Source organism: Pongo pygmaeus, chromosome 5 (genome assembly GCF_028885625.2).
Source record: "Pongo pygmaeus isolate AG05252 chromosome 5, NHGRI_mPonPyg2-v2.0_pri, whole genome shotgun sequence".
Taxonomy (NCBI): Eukaryota; Metazoa; Chordata; class Mammalia; order Primates; family Hominidae; genus Pongo; species Pongo pygmaeus.
This window is the reverse complement of record NC_072378.2, coordinates 125,050,152-125,069,352: the sequence shown is the minus strand read 5'-3', so window position 1 is coordinate 125,069,352 and position 19,201 is coordinate 125,050,152.

Here is a 19,201-nt window from a genome sequence, read left to right as displayed (position 1 = left end):
TGAATGGAAGAGCAATATGAGTTTAATGATATCTAAATCAGCTGTTTTATATTGTCAGTGAATTAATAGTAAAAGGATAAAGAAAACAAGTCTGTTGCCTATTTCTCATGTTGAATTTGCAGAATTTTTTTAATTTCTAGTTTTAGGTTTTGCACATAACAATAAAAAATGGTTAGATAAGCTTTTGTTTGTTAATGTAATATTGTTTTTATAGGATACAAATAGTAAAATCAAGGAAGCTATGTTATTTTGATAAAATTGAGATACTTAAATATCTGGATTTGGTGACAGCAACAGTAAACTGATTTGTTAAATAAAACCTTTTGCCTTTTATAACTTTATAGTAGAGCTATAAAGTTAGTCATAATGGTTTAAAATGATATCACTTACACAGCTTAAATTCAACTTGATTTAACCAAACATATTCTTCTTGACCTAAGACTCTGTGAAAAATGTCTATCTGATTAGACATTTCAATGAGAACTAGTCTCTTTGTCTTATAGTAGCTTGAAATCCTGACTTGTCTTTTTTCAGCATAGTGACAGAATTAATTCCTTTTATTGCATAAGAATTTAATTAATGTCTAAAAGCTTTTGTGGACTTAAAATTATTTTGTTGTCAATTTTTAATATAAAATCTTAGATGATATCACTGAGATGTAGAATCAAAGAATGTATGTTGATAAAAATTAAAACTAAATTGTTTACTTATTTTGTCTATAGTCTTTGAGAAATTCATATATACTCTTTTAAACACTAGATGGCACTAGAAATGTATCATAATAAATTCTGTTTCATCAGGAGGCATTACTAATTTTATGACCTAAGATGGCGCTTTCTTTGGTTATATATTTTTGAACATTTAAAATAATTTAACTATTTCCACTAGTACCTTTGATTATTGAAATAAGTAATGAGGTTCCCAAACTGTAGAAATACATAATTCATAATTAGAATTTTTCAAAGTATTATTTTAGTGGTCCATAGCTATTGCCACACCTCAGGTTTCCTCATCTTATGAGATTGCTTCCCTTTAAGTTCATCAAAAAGAAGACACATGCTCTACAAATAGAAATAATGAGTAGATTCCTGAACTGTTTAATAACCTGATTATCCATGGGGCATGAATCATCTGAACACATTGGGAAAAGATTTAAATTCTTGACACATACTACTTCCCTCAAGAAAGATAGCATAAAACGAATGATATGCCACTATATGAGGACATTAATGACAAATTTTTCATCAATTTAAGAAATATTTACAATTAGTCTCTGAGCAAGATAATTGGAAATGCCCTGAAATCTCGCAATATAAAGACTTTCCCAAATTTGACAATATTCCTAAAAATTTACCATCATCAACAATGTTTTGTGAAGCTGAAAGACACTTTTATATACTATCATTAAAACCTTTTGGTCAACTGTGCTAGAGGAAAGGTGGCTGAGTTATAGTCTTTGTCATGTGGAGATATGATCGAAGAGTGTAGCCAGTCAGTGGGGTATTTCAGATAGTAACATAATCCAAGCGTTAAGATCGATTCTGGATCTTGTGATTTTTGTAGCGTTTGTCTACTTTTAAAACTTTTTGATTTGTTGTAACTTCTTTTCTCATTCTGAATACATGTTTACTTTTATATGTGATTTTATATATATTCTTTTTCTTCAGCAGGGCTTAAAACACTGTGTGAGCTTCTACCTGCCCAAACTTGGATTCATTCTGTTTCAATGCCTTTTAAGTCCCAATAATGTCTTGCTCCCATTTAACTCTCTGGCCTCATCTACATTCAGCATATTACTTTATATTTTTTATAAATAGTAATTATTCATTTTTGTTTCACATAGCTTTATTTTTTTACTACTGGAATTTTATGTATGTTGTACTCTTTGCTTTTCATGTCCTTTCCCTCGGTATTGTCTTTTAAATTTGTACTTATCCAAGTCTATGAGACATGTCTCATATATGAGGTGCAAAAAGTAATTACGGTTTTTGCTATTACTTTCAATGGCAAAAAACACAGTTACTTTCATACTAACCTAATGTTATTTCCTTCAGGAAAGGGGCTGTGATCTCTCTCCTAAACTTCCACATTTCTTCAAGCCAGCTAAGAGTAATTTCTGCTTCATCTAGAAAAACGTATTTTTATTTTCTTCTGTGACACATTTCTATGTGTATCTAACATTCTATATTTGTAAGAATGTATTATTTTTTCTACTGGGTTCTTAACTTCCTGATGAAATGGACTGAATGTTACCCATCTTTGAGTTTCTTATAGTACCCAGCACAGCTCCTTATGCATCACTGGCAACCCATAAAGATGTTTAAGATAAATTAATGAATATATGAAAACTGTTTGATATGAGGGTCACAGCATATATTTTTCTCTGCCTGTTCATTTGAACTCTTAATTTTTCAGACATCGGTACATGCTTGTATTTAAAATAAAATATGCAACAACCAGAGACTTTAGGAGACAAAAAAGAGGATGTTTTCTGCTGTTTACAAAAAAAATTGTGCTTCTATCTCAATATAGACAACATCACGGGACCATAGTTTCCACTTCTGGCATATTTTTAGTCTCTTAGGAGTTGACAAACTGCAGCCTATGGGCTCAGTCTAGTCAGTTGCCTGTTTTTGTAAATAAATTTTATTGAAACACAGTCACATCCATCCTAATAATGTCTATGGCTGCTTTCAAGCTATAATGGCAGTGTCAAATAGTTGCAACAAAGACTGTGTAGGGAATCAAGATGTAAACCCTGAAATAATTTAATAGATTTTACTTAGGACTGTTGCAGAGGGGTAGGTTGCATCATCTTCTCTAAAATGGGCAATTTATTAATTGCCAAACCATTAGTACAGTAACAAGACATACCATTTCCTGTAAAGTGTTAATAAACTAGCATGTTGTAAATTTATGTACATTTTTAAATGCAATGCAAAGAAAACAGACCTCAGATTAAAATATGTATGATGAAAGAATTACATTCCTCTTATATGACTTAACAATTTAAATACTATGAACATTCAGTTGAGAAATTCAACCAGCTTTCTTAGGCCTTATTTTTTATGACCTGCTTAAAGCTTTTATCACTGTTGAGCTTGACCTTCTTGAACTATTCTCTCGACTTCTTTGATACTGCAGTGTTTCCATTTCTCCCTACCTCCTAGATGGGCCTTACCTATGTCCCATTTGTCCTTTCCTTCTTTCCTCCTAAAAATTTGAGTATATCACAAGGATTGGTCTTACCTTTTTCTAACTCATTATTCTGATTCCTGAAAAGCTCTTTTTTCATGCTTTCAGTTTGTATCCCATTGTAAAAAATGTTCAACTTATCTCTAGTATACATCTTTCCTTGGTTTTAGCTCTACAACTTTAAATGCCTGTTGGAATGAAACAACCTTTTTTTTTTGTCCTCAAAAATCCGTGGTAACTAAGTTATCTTGGTCCTATTTCTGACTTTTTGTTTCAAACCTTCTCATCATCTTTCATACTAAAGCAAAGTTTTCCCCTTCTATTCTACATATTGCCAGAGTCTTGGTTCCAAATCTGTATTACTTCACATTTGCACAAGCTGAGTGTTTTAACTAGTTTCCCTGACTCTTCTCTCTAATTCATTTTACAAAGTATATTAAATTTACTTATTTGCTCTTTGAAAGAAAATATCCTAGAACATACATTATTAGTTTTATTTGTAATTTAATCAACTAACAATTGAGTTTGATAGAGGTTTTATTTATTCATTACTAAATATTTAATTGAATAGTCATGACTTGCCAGGCACTCTTCTAGGCTTTGGAAATGTAGTAATAAACAAAACAGAGATTTCTGCACTCATGGAGTATGCATTCTAGTTTGAGGAATAGATGATAAGTAAAAGGAGTAGAATTATAGTATTGAACTGTATGTGCTAAAGATAAGAATTAAGAAGGTAGGAAGATACAAAATGTTGAAGGAAGACTCCATTGAATAGATGACTAAAGACATGATGAAAGCGTAAGAAACTGCCATGTAGATATATGACAGGAGAGCATTCTAGGCAGACAAAACAGCAAGAAGCAGTTAAAAGATGCCTAACATATTCAAGGAACAGCAGAGAGGGCAATGTGACTGCTCAGTGTGACTGAACAGTTCAGTGTGACTGAAGCAGAATGAAGAAAACTGAGAGGGATAAAAAAGTTAGAGAAATGGCAGGGGTCCAGATCTCAGATCTCAGAGGGCCTTGAGATCTCAGATCTCAGAGGGTCATGAGATGTTGATGCACAGGAGAGTTTTATGCAGAGAAGGGACATAATCAAAGTTAGATTTTAGGAGATTTGCTTTGGATGCTGTGTTGAGAACTAAGGGGAGAAAGGGTAGAAACAGGAAGGCCTGTTTGAAGACCTCTGCAATAGTCCTGATGTTGAATTAGGGCCCTAGGGAAGTAGACTCTGAGACTGAGATTAACGTAAGTGTAAGTTAGATCTTGGAATTGATTCCCATGGCAGGGAAGGGAAGAAAGCAGAATCAGGTGATGGGAGAAGTTGGGTTGAGATATAATGTCCTAAAAGTTCTCAGCCACCCTAGTGGGAATGCTAAAGCTGGAATAGCAAGCAGACTGCACTAGGTTAGAAGATCTGTCCTTTATCCCCCAATGTGGACTAGTCATTGGATGTGGGATGTCCCAGGAAGATAATGTAACCTTGGATGAAATAGGCTTTTTCAATGGAGGCAATTTCCAAAGAGGGATAGCCACTGAGTTGCTGTCTACCAGAAGTAGAGTACTTCTTGAGCAGGGGAAGTTGGTCTTTCAGGCATAAAGGGGTATCTGTGTCATACGTCACAGCATCTTATACACCAGGAAAGAGGTGATGATAGTTTGGACCAGGGTATTGGTAGTGGGAATGATGAGAAGCTATCAATCTATGGACATGTTTTGAAGGTAGCACCTGTAGGACCAAATTATAATGTTCTGATGGATTGCATTTGGGAGATGAGAGAAGTAGAGGGGGCAAAATTGACACCATAGCTTTGGCTTCAGCAACCGATAAATGGATATTTCATTAACTGAGATGAGGAAAACTGTGGAAGGAACTTGTATTAGTCTGTTCTTACACTGCTGTTGACATACCTGAGACTGGGTAATTTATTAAATAAAAAAAAGAGGTTTAATGAATTCACAGTTCCATGTGGCTGGGGAGGCCTCACAATCGTGGTGGAAGGCAAAAGTCACATCTTACATGGCAGCAGGCAAGAAAGAGGATGAGAGCCAAGCAAAAGGAGTTTCCCTTTATAAAGCCATCAGATCTCATGAGACTTATTCACTTCCATGATAACAGTATGGGGGAAACTGCCCCTATGATTCATTTATTGCCCACTAGGTCCCTCCCACAACACATGGGAATTAGGAGAGCTACAATTAAAAATGAGATTTGGGTGGGGACACAGAACCAAACCATACCATTCTACCCCTGGCTCCTCCCAAATGTCGTGTCCTCACATTTCAAAAACAATCATGCCTTCCCAACAGCCCCTCAAGTCTTAATTCATTTCAGCATTAACTCAAAAGTCCACAGTCCAAAGTCTCATCTGAGATAGCCAAGTCCCTTCTGCCTATGAGCCTGTAAAATCAAAAGCAAGTTAGTTACTTTCTAGATACAATGGGGGTACAGGCATTGGGTAAATACACCTGTTCCAGTTGGAAGAAATTGGCCAAAATAAGAGGGCTAAAGGCCCCATGCAAGTCCAAATTCAGGGGGGCAGTCAAACCTTAAAGCTCCAAAATGATATCCTTTGACTCCATGTCTCACATCCAGGTCATGCTGATGCAAAAGGTGGGCACCCACAGCCTTGGGCAGTTCTGCTCCTGTGGCTTTGTGGGGTATGACCCAACTCCTAGCTGGTTTCACGAGATGGCATTGATTGAGGATTTTCCAGGCACAAAGTGCAAGCTATCAGTGGATCTGACATTCTGGGTCTGGAGGACGGTGGCCCTCTTCTCACAGCTCCACTAGGCAGTGCCCCAGTGAGGACTCTGTGTGGGAGTTTCAACTCCACATTTCCCTTCCACACTGCCCTAGCAGGGGTTCTCCATGAGGTCTCTGCCCCCATAGCAAATTTCTGCCTGGACATCCATTCTTTTCCATACATCTGCTGAAATCTAGGTGGAGGTTCCCAAACTTTAATTCTTAATTTCTGTGCACCCACAGGCTCAAACCACATGGAAGCTGCCAAGGCTTGGGGTTTGCACCCTGTGAAGCCACAGCTCAAGCTGTACCTTGGGCCCTTTCAGCCACAGCTGGAGTGGCTGGGATGCAGGGCACCAAGTCTCCAGGCTGCAGGGAGCAGAGGATCCCTGGCCGATCCCTGGCCCTGGCCCACAAAACCACTTTTTCCTCCTAAGCTTCCAGGCCTGTGATGGGAGGGGCTGCCACAGAGATCTCTGACATGCCCTGGAGACATTTTCCCCATTGTCTCAGCAATTAACATATGGCTCCTCATTACTTATACAAATTTCTGTAACCAGCTTGAATTTCTCCCAGAAAATGGGTTTTTCTTTTCTATTGCATTGTCAGGCTGCCAATTGTCCAAAATTTTATTCTGTTTCCCTTTTAAAACTGAATGCTTTTAACAGCACTCAACTCACATCTTGAATGCTTTGCTGCTTATAAATTTCTTCTGCCAGATACCCTACATCATCTCCCTCAAGTTCAAAGTTCCACACATCTCTAGGGCAGGGGCAAAATGTTGCCAGTCTCTTTGCTAAAATATAACAAGAGTCACCTTTACTGCAGTTCCCAACAAGTTCCTCATCTCCATCTGACACCACCTCAGCCTAGATTTCATTGTCCATATCATTATCAGCATTCTGGTCAAAGCCATTCAACAAGTCTCTAGGAAGTTCCAAACTTTCCCACATTTTCCTGCTTCTTCTGAGCGCTCCCAACTGATCCAACCTCTGCTTATTACCCAGCTCCAAAGTCGCTTCCACATTTTCAGGTATCTTTACAGCAGCACCCTACTCTACCAGTACCAATTTACTGTATTAGTCTGTTCTCACACTGCTGATGAAGACATACCTGAGACCGGGTAATTTATACATACAAAAAAAGTTTATTGGACTCACAGTTCCATGTGGCTGGGGAGGCCTCACAATCATGATGGAAAGCAAAAGGCATGTCTTACATGGCAGCAAGCAAGAGAGAGAATGTGAGCCAGGCAAAAGGGGTTTCCCCTTATAAAGTCATCAGATCTCATGAGACTTATTCACTACCACGAGAACAGTATGGGGGAAACCACCCCCATGATTCAATTATCTCCCACCAGGTTCCTCCCACAACACATGGGAATTATGGGAGCTACAATTAAAAATGAGATTTGGGTGGGGCAACAGCCAAACCATATCAGAACTTGTCTGGGGATGGATATTAAACACTGAGTTCTGGACATATTTAGTTGGAAATATCTGTAGATAGTGAAATAGATATACTTTTTTGGAATTTAGTGAGATGTCCAGGCAAGAGATATAAATATGAGTCACCAGTTATGAGACTGGTTAAATCATCTAGGTTGATAGTGTAAGTTGACAAGAAAAAATTTCAGTGACTGAGCAGTGCGGCACTCTGACATTTAGAATGTGGAAATGGAGATATTAACTAGCAAATAAGACTGAGAAGGAATATTTAGAAAGGCAAGAAGAAAATTGGTAGAATGCGATGTTCTTAAAGCTAAATGAAAAAAAAATTTCAATAGGAATGAGTGGTAAAGATTTTAAATGTTGCTGACAGACCAAGTAAGTTGAAGACATAAATTACTGCTGGATTTAGCTAAACAGAAGATCTGGTGACTTTGACCAGAACAATTTTGGTGGAATGTTGAGGTTGTTAAAACATGTTTTGAGTGAAATAAGGAGACAATAGTGGAAAGAGCAAGTATGTATAACTTTTTCAAAGGGTTTCTCTAAAAAAAAGATAAAGTCAAGCATTAGGTAGAGGAAAAATTAGGGACAAGAGGAGGATTTTTTAGATGTGAGAAATTATAATTTTATATACAAATGAACAGATAGAATAGAGTATGAAAGGTTGATGATATAAGAAAGAAAGGAGTGACTTGCTTATGTTGAAGTAGAAGCCAAATAACGATATTTTAATAAATAATATTTGATATCTGATAATGATGGATTCTGACATAAACTAATGTTTTAATTCAATATAGATGTTGTATTTTATTCAATGGAACATGAAATATTGCTGGAAGAAACCTCACATGTAGATCACCATCTTACTTTGGCATTCTCTGAGAGCAACTCTGAACCATGGACCTGAGTGTTGGTATTTTAACTGGAAGGTGATCCCATAAAATACAAGTGAAGGCCGTAGAGCAGGGAAAACAGAGAAGAATAAAAGCTGGGAAGTATGTGATAAAAAGCTCTGAGCTCTATGCTATTAATCAATTTATTGCATCTCATCTCCAAATCCTTCCTTTTTTTAAACAGCTTTGCAATTAGGGATCTGGATACATTATGGATTTTTCATTTGCAGCAAGCGTGATATTAAGCTTTGCATAGAGGGTGCTGCAGGGACCATGCAGAAAAACAGAGATTCCCTTCCTGGATCTAGTGTGCTCCTCTCATTAGCTTCTTGCAGCATGCTCATTGCTTTTTGTCAGTGCCTGGTGGCCAGCAGTCCATGGTGCCTTCTACTGGTACAACCCTCAAGTGGCTTCACAACTTCTCTGCTGTCAGAGAAGGGAGTGCCACTAGTGGACATGGTTTCCATGACTGTTTTTCCCCAGGCCACCACCCCCTTCAGGTGGCTTTGTAGTAGAGTGCCTTGTCTAGGCATCTTCTGGTGGATAACTGTTGGGCAGTTCCGCAATCACCTCTGAAACATCGTTCCTTCATCTGCATAGCTTTCTTTGGCACTCCAGAATAAGTTTTCCAATGAGTTCTGCTAGTGTGGTACCTCAGAGAAATTCTCGGCCATCCAGTGACCCAGCTATGCCCCCTTCAATGAGGTCTGGATGTCAGATTGGAAGAAGGTAGCCTCTTCTTTATGTGCTCTCTCTCAGCTCCAATCCTCTGTTAATTTTTATACTGATTTTTGACTATACAAATTACTGTGTGATTTTCATCTCCTGATTGAACCCAGACTGATACAAAGTCTCTGGGTGATTCTAATGTAGAGCCAAGGCTAAGGGTCACTGATCTTTAAAGTGAACCTGAATAAAGTTCAAACAGTTTGATAAAGTTCAACACCAGATGATGGAAACTCTCAGCAAACTAGGAATAAAAGGGAAATTTAAAAATATGATAAGAGAGATCTCCAAAAGCTTTGTGGCTAATACCCTAGTCAATGCTGAAATTTCCATCAATTTGTCATTGAAATTAAGAAAACACAAAGATATTCACTATCAAAATTTCTATTCAACACTACAATAAAGTTATTAGTATCTTTATTTAAAAAGTCAATAAAAGATATTCTTATTGAAAAACAATAAATAAAACCATTACATTGTAGAAGACACAGTTGTGTAAATAGAAAATCTTAGACAATCCACACACTGATTATTAAGTAAATTTACCAAGTTGCTGAATTCAAAGTCAACGTACAAAAGCTAATTTGATTTCTATATATTTTGACTTTTATATATTTATTTGCATTTATACACGTGTTAAATAAGACACACACCAGCAAATACCTGGCAATAAATCTAAAGAAAGATGTACAGATGTATACATTGAGAATAATAAAGTATTATGAAGACCTACATAAATGGGGAAATATTCATATTCATCTACTCAGAGACTCAATATTTTTCAATTCAGCGTAGGTAGAACACAATTTAACTTAAGTGGGTTTTATTTTTAATTTTTTAGAATTGATATGCTACTTTTAAATTCCATATGAAAATGACTAGAAAAGCTTAGGTAACTTTCGTGAATAACAAAACTGTAGGACATACACTACCAAATATCAAGACAAATTATAAACCTGGAATATTTAGGGCAATGTGGTATTGCTGCAAGGATAGACAAATAGACCAATGGAGCAGAATACAAAGCCTAGAAGTAGACCTGCACATTTACAGTCACTTGATTCAAAACAAAGTTGCAACCACAAATTAGTAGGGTAAGAATGGTCTCTTCATAAATTGGCAGTAAATCAATTGGATATAAGGTTGGAAAAAATGATCCCTAATTTCTTCCTTATACCATACCAAAAAATAAATTCAAAATGTATCATAAACCTAAATGTTAAAAGAAAAACAATGAAGCTATGGAAGAAAACATAGGAGAATATCTTATGATATTGGGGCAGACAAGGTTTCATAAACAGGATGCAAAAAGCACTAATCGTGAAAGAAAAAGTTGATAAAATTGGACTTTATTTAAATTAAGAACTTCTGTTAATCAAAAGATAATATGAAAAAAGCAAAAAGGCAATGCAAGCCACAGACTGGGGAAAGATATTTGTTATATATATGTTTTACAAATATCTTTTATATGGAAAAGATATTTGTAATTTATATTTATTTATATATTATATAACTATTTCTATAAATATTATATATAAATATTCATATATTATATATAAATATTTCAGAGAAATATAAAAAACTCATATAAGCCAGTTAGATAAAAACACAAAACACAATAAAAAATGAAGCAAAGACTTCACAGAAGACATCCAAATTACCAATATGCATATGGAAAGGTACCTATCACTAGTCATCAGAAAAATGCTAAAAAAAAAAATTATGGAGACCCCACAACATATCTGCCAGAACGGCTAAAATTGAAAAGACTTAGGGACAATAATAAGTGTTGGGGAGGATGTAGAGCATGTTTGCTGATTAGAGGGTAAATTGATACGATAGCTTGAAGAACTATTTGGCAGTATTTTCTAAAAGATTAGATAGATAGATAGATAGACAGACAGACAGACAGACAGATGATAGATACTGCCAGACAGTTTTCAAAAGAACTAATTTATATTTGTGTGTGTGTTTATATATATATATATATGAAATCTATCTACCTATCAATATGTATCTCCAATAAGTGAACAATTCCACTCCTGAATATGTATCCACAGTTATTTAAAGCAGCATTATTCATAACTGTTTCAATCTGGAAACTACCCAAATATCTTCAGTAGCAGAATGGGTTAATACGTTTTGGTATATTCATACAGTGATGTATTTTTTTTGTTTGTTTTGTTTTGAGCCAGGGTCTCACTCTGTCACTCAGGTTGGAGTGCAGCATGATATGCGCTCATTGTAACCTCCACCTTCCAGGCTCAAGCGATCCTCACCTCAGCCTCCCCAGTAGCTGGGACCACAGGTGCATGCCACTATGCCCAGCTAATTTTTTGTATTTTTGGTAGAGATACGGTTTTGCATGTTGCCCAGGCTGGTCTCGAACACCTGATCTCAGGCAATCCACCTACCTTGGCCTCCCAAAGTGCTGGGATTACAGTTGTGAGCCACTGCGCCTGGCCTACAATGTTGTATTAAATAGCAAGAAAGAGAATCAAACGCAGCCCTTGGCAACAACCTAAATAATCACAGATAATATTGAGCAAAAGAAGGCAGACACAAAAGAGTATACACTGTGATTCCATTTACATAAAGTTCAACAACAGACAGAACTAATTAATGCTGATTAGGATCAGAGTAGTTATTTATTCAGAGGGATGAGGTAGAGAATTAACAACTAGATGGGTACACGAAGCAGCCTGCTGTTTGCTAGAAATGTCTATCTATCTTGATTTAGGTGTCTATTAAACAGGTGCAATAGGTGTAAAAACCTTTTGAGCTATACACTACAGATTTGTATAGTTTATGTAAGTTATACTTCAACTAAAAATATAAAAAGGGCCATTTTCTGAGAGTGAGAAAGGATTAGCTAGGTAGAAGGTTTTGAGACTCTTGCAGTATATTTGAAATAAGTTACTGTGGAGAATGAGAGAATAAGCTAGTTAAAACAAAGAAGAGTCATTGAGAGCTCAGTGCAATTGAAGATAATGGAAATGGATTTTTACAGTAGTTCTTTCAGTTGCTGTGGTATAAGTCTAGAGAAGTTACATAGTTAAATCTTTTATAGATTTAGCAGAAAACGGTACAAAATGGATTTCAGATATTTGCAAAAGAAGAGTTAGAATTCTGCACCTTGGCATTCCACTTGAATAAGAAAGATAAGAAAGGCAATGAAGACAGGAAAAGAATGACAGGCAAGGAGGACGTAAAGAAGCCAAGAAACTGATGATTTATGTAGTCAACAAACAAGTGTCAGGTGAATATCAGAGTGAGAGGGCTGAAGACAGAGATCTGTAGTCAGAGAGCGGTCTGACTAAAATGACATTTCAAATATGCAACAGCTTTAGTTATTGATATCATCAGAGGTCATTTTCCCTGGGGATCAGCATCTGAGAAAGAGATCAGAATACAGGAAATATACCAGGGAGAGCTCTGGGAATTAATAATCATGGGAGAGTGAAGGAAGTATGATTGGACAGAGAGAGAAGTTGAACTGTGAAGGAATCAAAACAAAAGCCTCAGTTGATTCTACAAGGAGCTTTGGGGTTAGGATTTTCCTTCAATATTGAGGCAAGAGGGCTGTGCTCTTATGGCCCCACATAGGGCAGTCATGAAGTGTGGGCTTTGGTGATGGGAAGGTGGTGTGGCCTTGGGTTAGGACATCCAAGGAGATGTCCCAGGGAAGGTCTTAGTAGAAAGCAGTCAGCCACCAATGCTCTCAGGAGCTGGAGGAATAAATGTCTGTGTCCTAAAAAAAGAAATCTGGATGGTGAACCACAACATTCAGTGCAGATATATTCCAGAATTTACCATGGGCTAGACAGCTAAAGAGACATGTGGGAAAGACCCCTAAAAATGAGGCAATCAGGGAACCACAAGGCCAGACAGTTGGATTGACTGCTCACATGGAAAAGTTATCAAAGATGAGGTCAGGAAGAAGGGAAAGTCAGGAGAGAGACTGGGAGCTGGGTGCCAGGTTCTCCTATTGGTCTTTTGCCTTTTAGGGGATGTTGATTATTCTCCTACATCACTTTCACCTCAGGCTTTGATGTGGTTAAAGGCTCTTCTCGTTTTCCGGGAAGTGTAGCTTCACAGACCTAAACTTCACCAACCTCAACTCCAGTTTTATACTAATCTGTTAGGCTCATATCAGCTCTTCCTCATCACTGATCATCCAGCTCAATTACTGGCCTCTGGTTCATAATCTCCCCGAACACAGAGTCCTCAGGTCATCTTCAGTAATTTAAACTCCCATGTGAGTACCCATCAAATAATCTGGCACTTAGTTTTTTGATTACCTCACCTCTGGTGACTTCCCTCTCCACCCCATTCTACTTCAACTACCTACACTCTCATGGCCAGGTAAATGCAAGAATGAGATGAGCATTCAATTAAAACAATTGATGGGGTGTTACAGACTTATCTGAGATAATACACTGTGAATTTCATTGGCACAAATTGGCAAGATCCTGGTTTTTTGTTTTGTTTTTCTTAAAACCTTCAGCAGCACTTGAGATAAAGAAGTACAAAAAAGGCTTTGCTCCCTGAGAGTAAGTGGGAGCTAGGCATGCTAAATAATTCGAGGTGCTGGGAATATTCTGGAAACCAATGATCTAAAAAATTAAGAGAGCCCAACAGGAATTGATAGACTGGAAGAAAATAAAAAGATGAGTAGACCAGACATCTCTTTGAGGTCAAAGTCTTGGACGTGGGCTTGGGGTGTGAGAGGACAGCAATGACAAGAGAGTGTGGTCAGAGAGTGAACAAATGAAGTCTGATATTTCTGAGATGGAGCAGAGGCTGGTCATGATAATATCTAGGAGGTAGCCTGAGAATAGAGTGAGTGGAAATGGGGTGACTACCTTGCTCTGTGTGGGGCTATATCTTCTGTTTGGATGTGTAGAAAGGGGTCTGACTGCTGTCAGGACTTTCCCAAGGCTTGAGGAGAAGAATGTGTGCAGTTTAGTGGTGAGTGGTCTCTACCCCAAGGAGACAGGTAACTGATCTTCAAAGCTAATTCCTCTTAATATTTTAAGCAGTGAATTAACAAAAAAGCTCTTAAATTGATTACTCTTTCCTTCTACAACTCTAGAAAAATTTATAGAACTCCAACTTGGTAATTATTTATATGCATTCTTGAGCTGTTTTGAAATTGTTTCTTGTAATTTAATTTTTATCCCCCTGGAGACAGTATACTCCTACCTGGCAGGAAGTTCTAATTTTATCCTCAGAGATGACTTTTTCAATTATCTGGTATCTTCCATGATTATAAGCCAGAGGGAGGAAATGGAATAGGGGCACAAGAAATATGGTATTTTTTGGTGATTCCAATTTTATGTTTCTGTAACTTCTGCACATAGTTTGTATAATTGTTGGAGTTGATTTTAACCTCTACAAAACTATTGATGTAATAGGGTCTTCTGGGCAAGCTTCATTCTGTCATGAAGTTAGGAAGTGATTGGATTGATCGAAAAACCTTTGTTTTCACAGCACCTCTGCCAATCCATAGCTAACACTTTCATTGAATTTACTTTCTCCAAGAAAGCATCACTGATAACATTCACCTAATGCTGACTGACCCTTTGCCCTGGTCATATCTGCACTTGTATAAACACTTCCCACAGAAATCACACCCTTTTATTTCTATACATAAATGTATTTTTTATATGTTTTCTTCTTTGAGCTATAGATTGCAAAGATGTAGCTTGATTCTTTCTCTTAAACTTTGGTATCAATAATTTATGTCAGAACTTAATGCAACATGAAAGATAATGTAATTATATATATTCTTATTTTATAAATATGGAAAATGACACAAAGAGTAAGAAAATGATTCAAATACTGTATTAGTCTGTTTTCATGCTACTAATAAAGAGATACCTGAGACTGGGTAATTTATAATGTAGAGAGGTTTAATTGACTCACAGTTCAGCATGGCTGGGGAGGCCTCAGGAAACTTACAATCATGCTGGAAGGGGAGGCAAACACATCCTTCTTCACATGGTGGCAGCAAAGAGAAGTGGCAAGCAAAAGGGGGAAAGCCCCTTATAAAACCATCAGATCTCAGGAGAACTCACTATCACGAGAACAGCATGAGGGTCACCATCCCCATGATTCAACTACCTCCTACCAGGTCCCTCCCATGACACGTGGGGATTATGGGAACTACAATTCAACATAAGATTTGGGTGGGGACACAGCTAAACCATATCACTTACCTATGATCACACAGCTTGTTAATGAGTGAGCTTATTTTTCCAGTGTATGTTCTGGGATACCCCACAGTTATTCTGTACCCTAACCCTGTACAGAGATATACGTCATAAATTTTTTTCAGCAAAGAATGAAGGGGTCAGAGTATGTTGCAGAAAGTAGCTGGGTAGAGACAAAAAGAAGATCAGTTCAGGGAAGTGGAATCTGAAGGGATCCAGATAGAACACAGGAAATGGAGGTTAGGTTGCAGTGCAATGGACACTCGGCAGGAGGATGGCACAGTACATTATCAGACTGGGCATCAGAGACCGAGAGATTTTGGATCCCAAGGTAATCAGCCAAAGCATGACATGACCTTGGTAGTGCCAAACAGGGACACTGAAGGCTTCTTAAGTAAATGAAAAAGGAACCAGGGTAATCAAAGGATCTCTACGTGGATGCCAAAGTCTTCAGTAGGATAGAGTTAGGCTTAAGAAAGATGCTGAAGTCAACAGTAAAAGGGAGAGAAGGACTAGGAGACAGAAGATCATAGCAACAAGGATGGGTGGTGGATGGTAAAGTCTAATAGATGTATCTATCAAGTGATTTGATGTTTTAAAATAAGGATGAAGGAAGGTACAAGAATGTTAATGTTGAGAAAGAAGATTACACTGAATCAGTATGCCCTAAGAAATATGAAGTATGGGAGAGAAATAGTTTTATGTATGAAATCTTCGAATTCATGTAACAACCATCAGAGGTGATATGCCTGAAATAATTGAAATGAGAATAAAATTGTGCTTAGTTGTGAAAAACACACTTTATTCAAGATCCAGGCATAATTGTAGATCTGCTAGCTTCCACCCAGGTCTAATTGTGGTAGCACCAAATTGAAGTTATGGCTTTTACTACCTGAAGACAGAGATTCCATTTAGCCTTTCAGAGTTTCATCTTTCAAGGGTGAAAAATACATGAAAACTAAGGCATTTTTCCCATTGCTTGAAAAAGGAAACGTTTCATTTTTATTTTTGATCGTCCTTTGGTCTAGATCCCCTAGGACTAGTTAGTTAACACATGCTTAGGGCAAGCCTTCTGGCATGATTCAAATTGAGCTAGGATAGGGCCTTCTGATTTCTTCAACTATTTTGAGAGTAATACAATATAGTACAAAAAGATAGAAAACCATTGCATAATTGCAAATTATTTTGATCTCTCTATCGCTTTCTGAGAAGATAGAGAAAAGGTGGCATAGAACAGCGCAAAATGGGTTTTACATAATCTGTTGATTACTTTGTTCTTTCTACTACTTAAGAATACTGGATTATTAAGAATTTGTAAGCTTTTTATAATATGAATGCCAATCATCAGAGGCATTTTATTTTTCCTTACTAAGACCATATTCATTGTCATTTGCTTAGGGAAATCTCATTAACATGCATAAGAAATAAACCACTGAAATTAGACTGTTTTTAGCCATAAGTGGTTATAATCAGCATTTATATCTATAGAACTCACTGCACACTTACCATGTGCTATTAATTCTTTATGTTCAGTGAGGCAGAAATCCCAGTCTTAAAATATGTTTGTATTCCATCAGAGTTTATAGTACAAGTGGATCCTCCACAAATTGAGTTGATTAATACAGCTGTGAAAGACAAGATATATTCAAATTCATTGATAATCTCAATTGGAAAATTTGAGATCTGTTCCACTGCACATACATGGGTTAGTGGATATTTATAAGTGAAACGTCTGGTGGACAACATGAGACTATTCCAGCAAAAATTATTTCTGAAAAGTGGGCATTTATTTATGCAATGAGAAATTTACAAATAAATGATGATGTATTTCAGAGCTTGTCTTTATAAGATTTACACTCAACAGTTACCAAAGTTAGAGAAAAATACATATCATAAATTTTTAAAAAATCATACATAATGTTTAAGTACAATCTTCATTACAATTTGCAGATATGAATGAGTATATATGTATATGTGTGTGTGTATATATGTATATATATATATATATATATACTCTCCAGAGACCCTTGGTTATCAATATCCTCTCATTGATGAAGACAGAGTGGTTGCTGACTTTCTTGTTGCCCATGACTTATACACATCACCTGCCTCTATCAGTACTATGTTTTCACTTTTCTGAGTGCTCCATTGTGGAAGCACATATGGTTTTTTTTGCCTTGTTTCTGGATGTAAATACTTCCCCTTCTGATATATCAATGACTGGGGTTATTTTGAAATAGCAAGAAACAAATACAAACCCATATGGCAGATATTTTTAAAAGAAGTGTTGATTACCATTTTTGGAGTGATAAGCAGATATTCTGTCTTCACTGAAAATAAAGTAAATGTCAATAATCTTAAATTTCTGAAAAGTGCACTTCAAGTAGCCACAAGAACAAATTTCTCTGCAGTGAATATTGTTAGGGATCTGTTTGGGTAGATGGCATCAGAATAGATTTTGCTTATGAAAAACCTTGGCCATCTTAATAAGATCTGAATTATCATAGACAAATGTACATTTTGCATATTTTGGAAATTAAAAGAACAAAACAAAACTGGAAGTTCCCACCAAAAAGCTCTTGTTACAGAAACCTCAGTTCTCAGGAACCAGCCCACACCTTGGTATAAGATGCCTTTTCTGAGGATCAGCATTCTCAATTATAATATATAATATGTAAGATGCTAAAAATCTCAAAAGGGTTCACAGGACTACTAAAATTGAGATCAAATCCTCTGCTTCCTATCAATATGTTAGAACTCTGAAATTCTAAGAAAAGACAAATTCTTAAAGATGAACTAGTCGCTTCTTTTTTTTTAATACAAGAGATTGCTGAGTATTAGGCTGAAGGTATCCAAGTGGAAGAGAAATGATGAGACTCTCAGGCCACTGTTATTTCCACTGCATCCCATTGTTGCTAATGATTCATAAAATCCAACTCATTTCTAATACATCACTTCTAAAGAGTGACTGTGAGTAAAAGAAAAAAGAAAAGAAAGTCTTTAGAATGGATTAGCTGCTATCTATCAATTCATAACATTTTTATGGAGTTTTCTATATTATATTACCCATTCATTTGGGTTCACAATAGCTTAGGAAAATATGGAATATGCCATTGAACACTTTCCACAAAATCATAACATAAATTCACATTTCAGTGTTCATTAAATAAAAATATTACATGCACATATTAAAAATACTACAGAAATTTATAAAATGGCAAATAAAAGTCATCCTCCCCATACATTTCTCCTTGGAGAAAAGAACATTGATGTGTAGAATAGTGTATGTACATAGTTCTTTGTGTGTTCTTAAAAACATACAGAAGTGAAACTGAACATATTGCACTTTGCTTCTGTTCATTTGCTAGTTTATCTAAGCCTATTTTTATTTTTATTTATTTATTTTTTGACATGGGGGGTCTCACTCTGTTGCCTAGCCTGGAGTGCAGTGGCACGATCTCAGCTCACTGCAACCTCTGTCTTCCAGATTCAAGTGATTCTTGTGTCTCAGCTTCCTGAGTAGCTGGGATTACAGGCGCATGTCATCACGTCCAGCTGATTTTTGTATTTTTAGTAGAGACAGGGTTTCATCATGTTGGCCAAGCTTGTCTCGAACTCCTGGGCTGAAGTGATCCACCTGCCTCGGCCTCTCAAAGTGCTGGGATTACAGGCATGAGCCACTGTGCCCAGCCTACCTCATTGTTTTTAATAGATGCAAAATATATTCTGTTACATGGAATACCATAATTTATCTAATTTTCTATTGAAAAATATTAGGTGAATTGAAGGCTTTGGGTTTTTTTTGTAAGATAAGGCTTTTAAAATTTATCTTATTGTTCCAAAGATCAAAAGTCCAAAATGGGTTTCACTGGGCTTGAATGAAGATGTCAGATGTCAACATGTGTCTTCCAGAAGGAACACAGTCCTGTTGACATCTTCCTTCCATTTCTTTGCCTTTTCTGGCTTTTAGA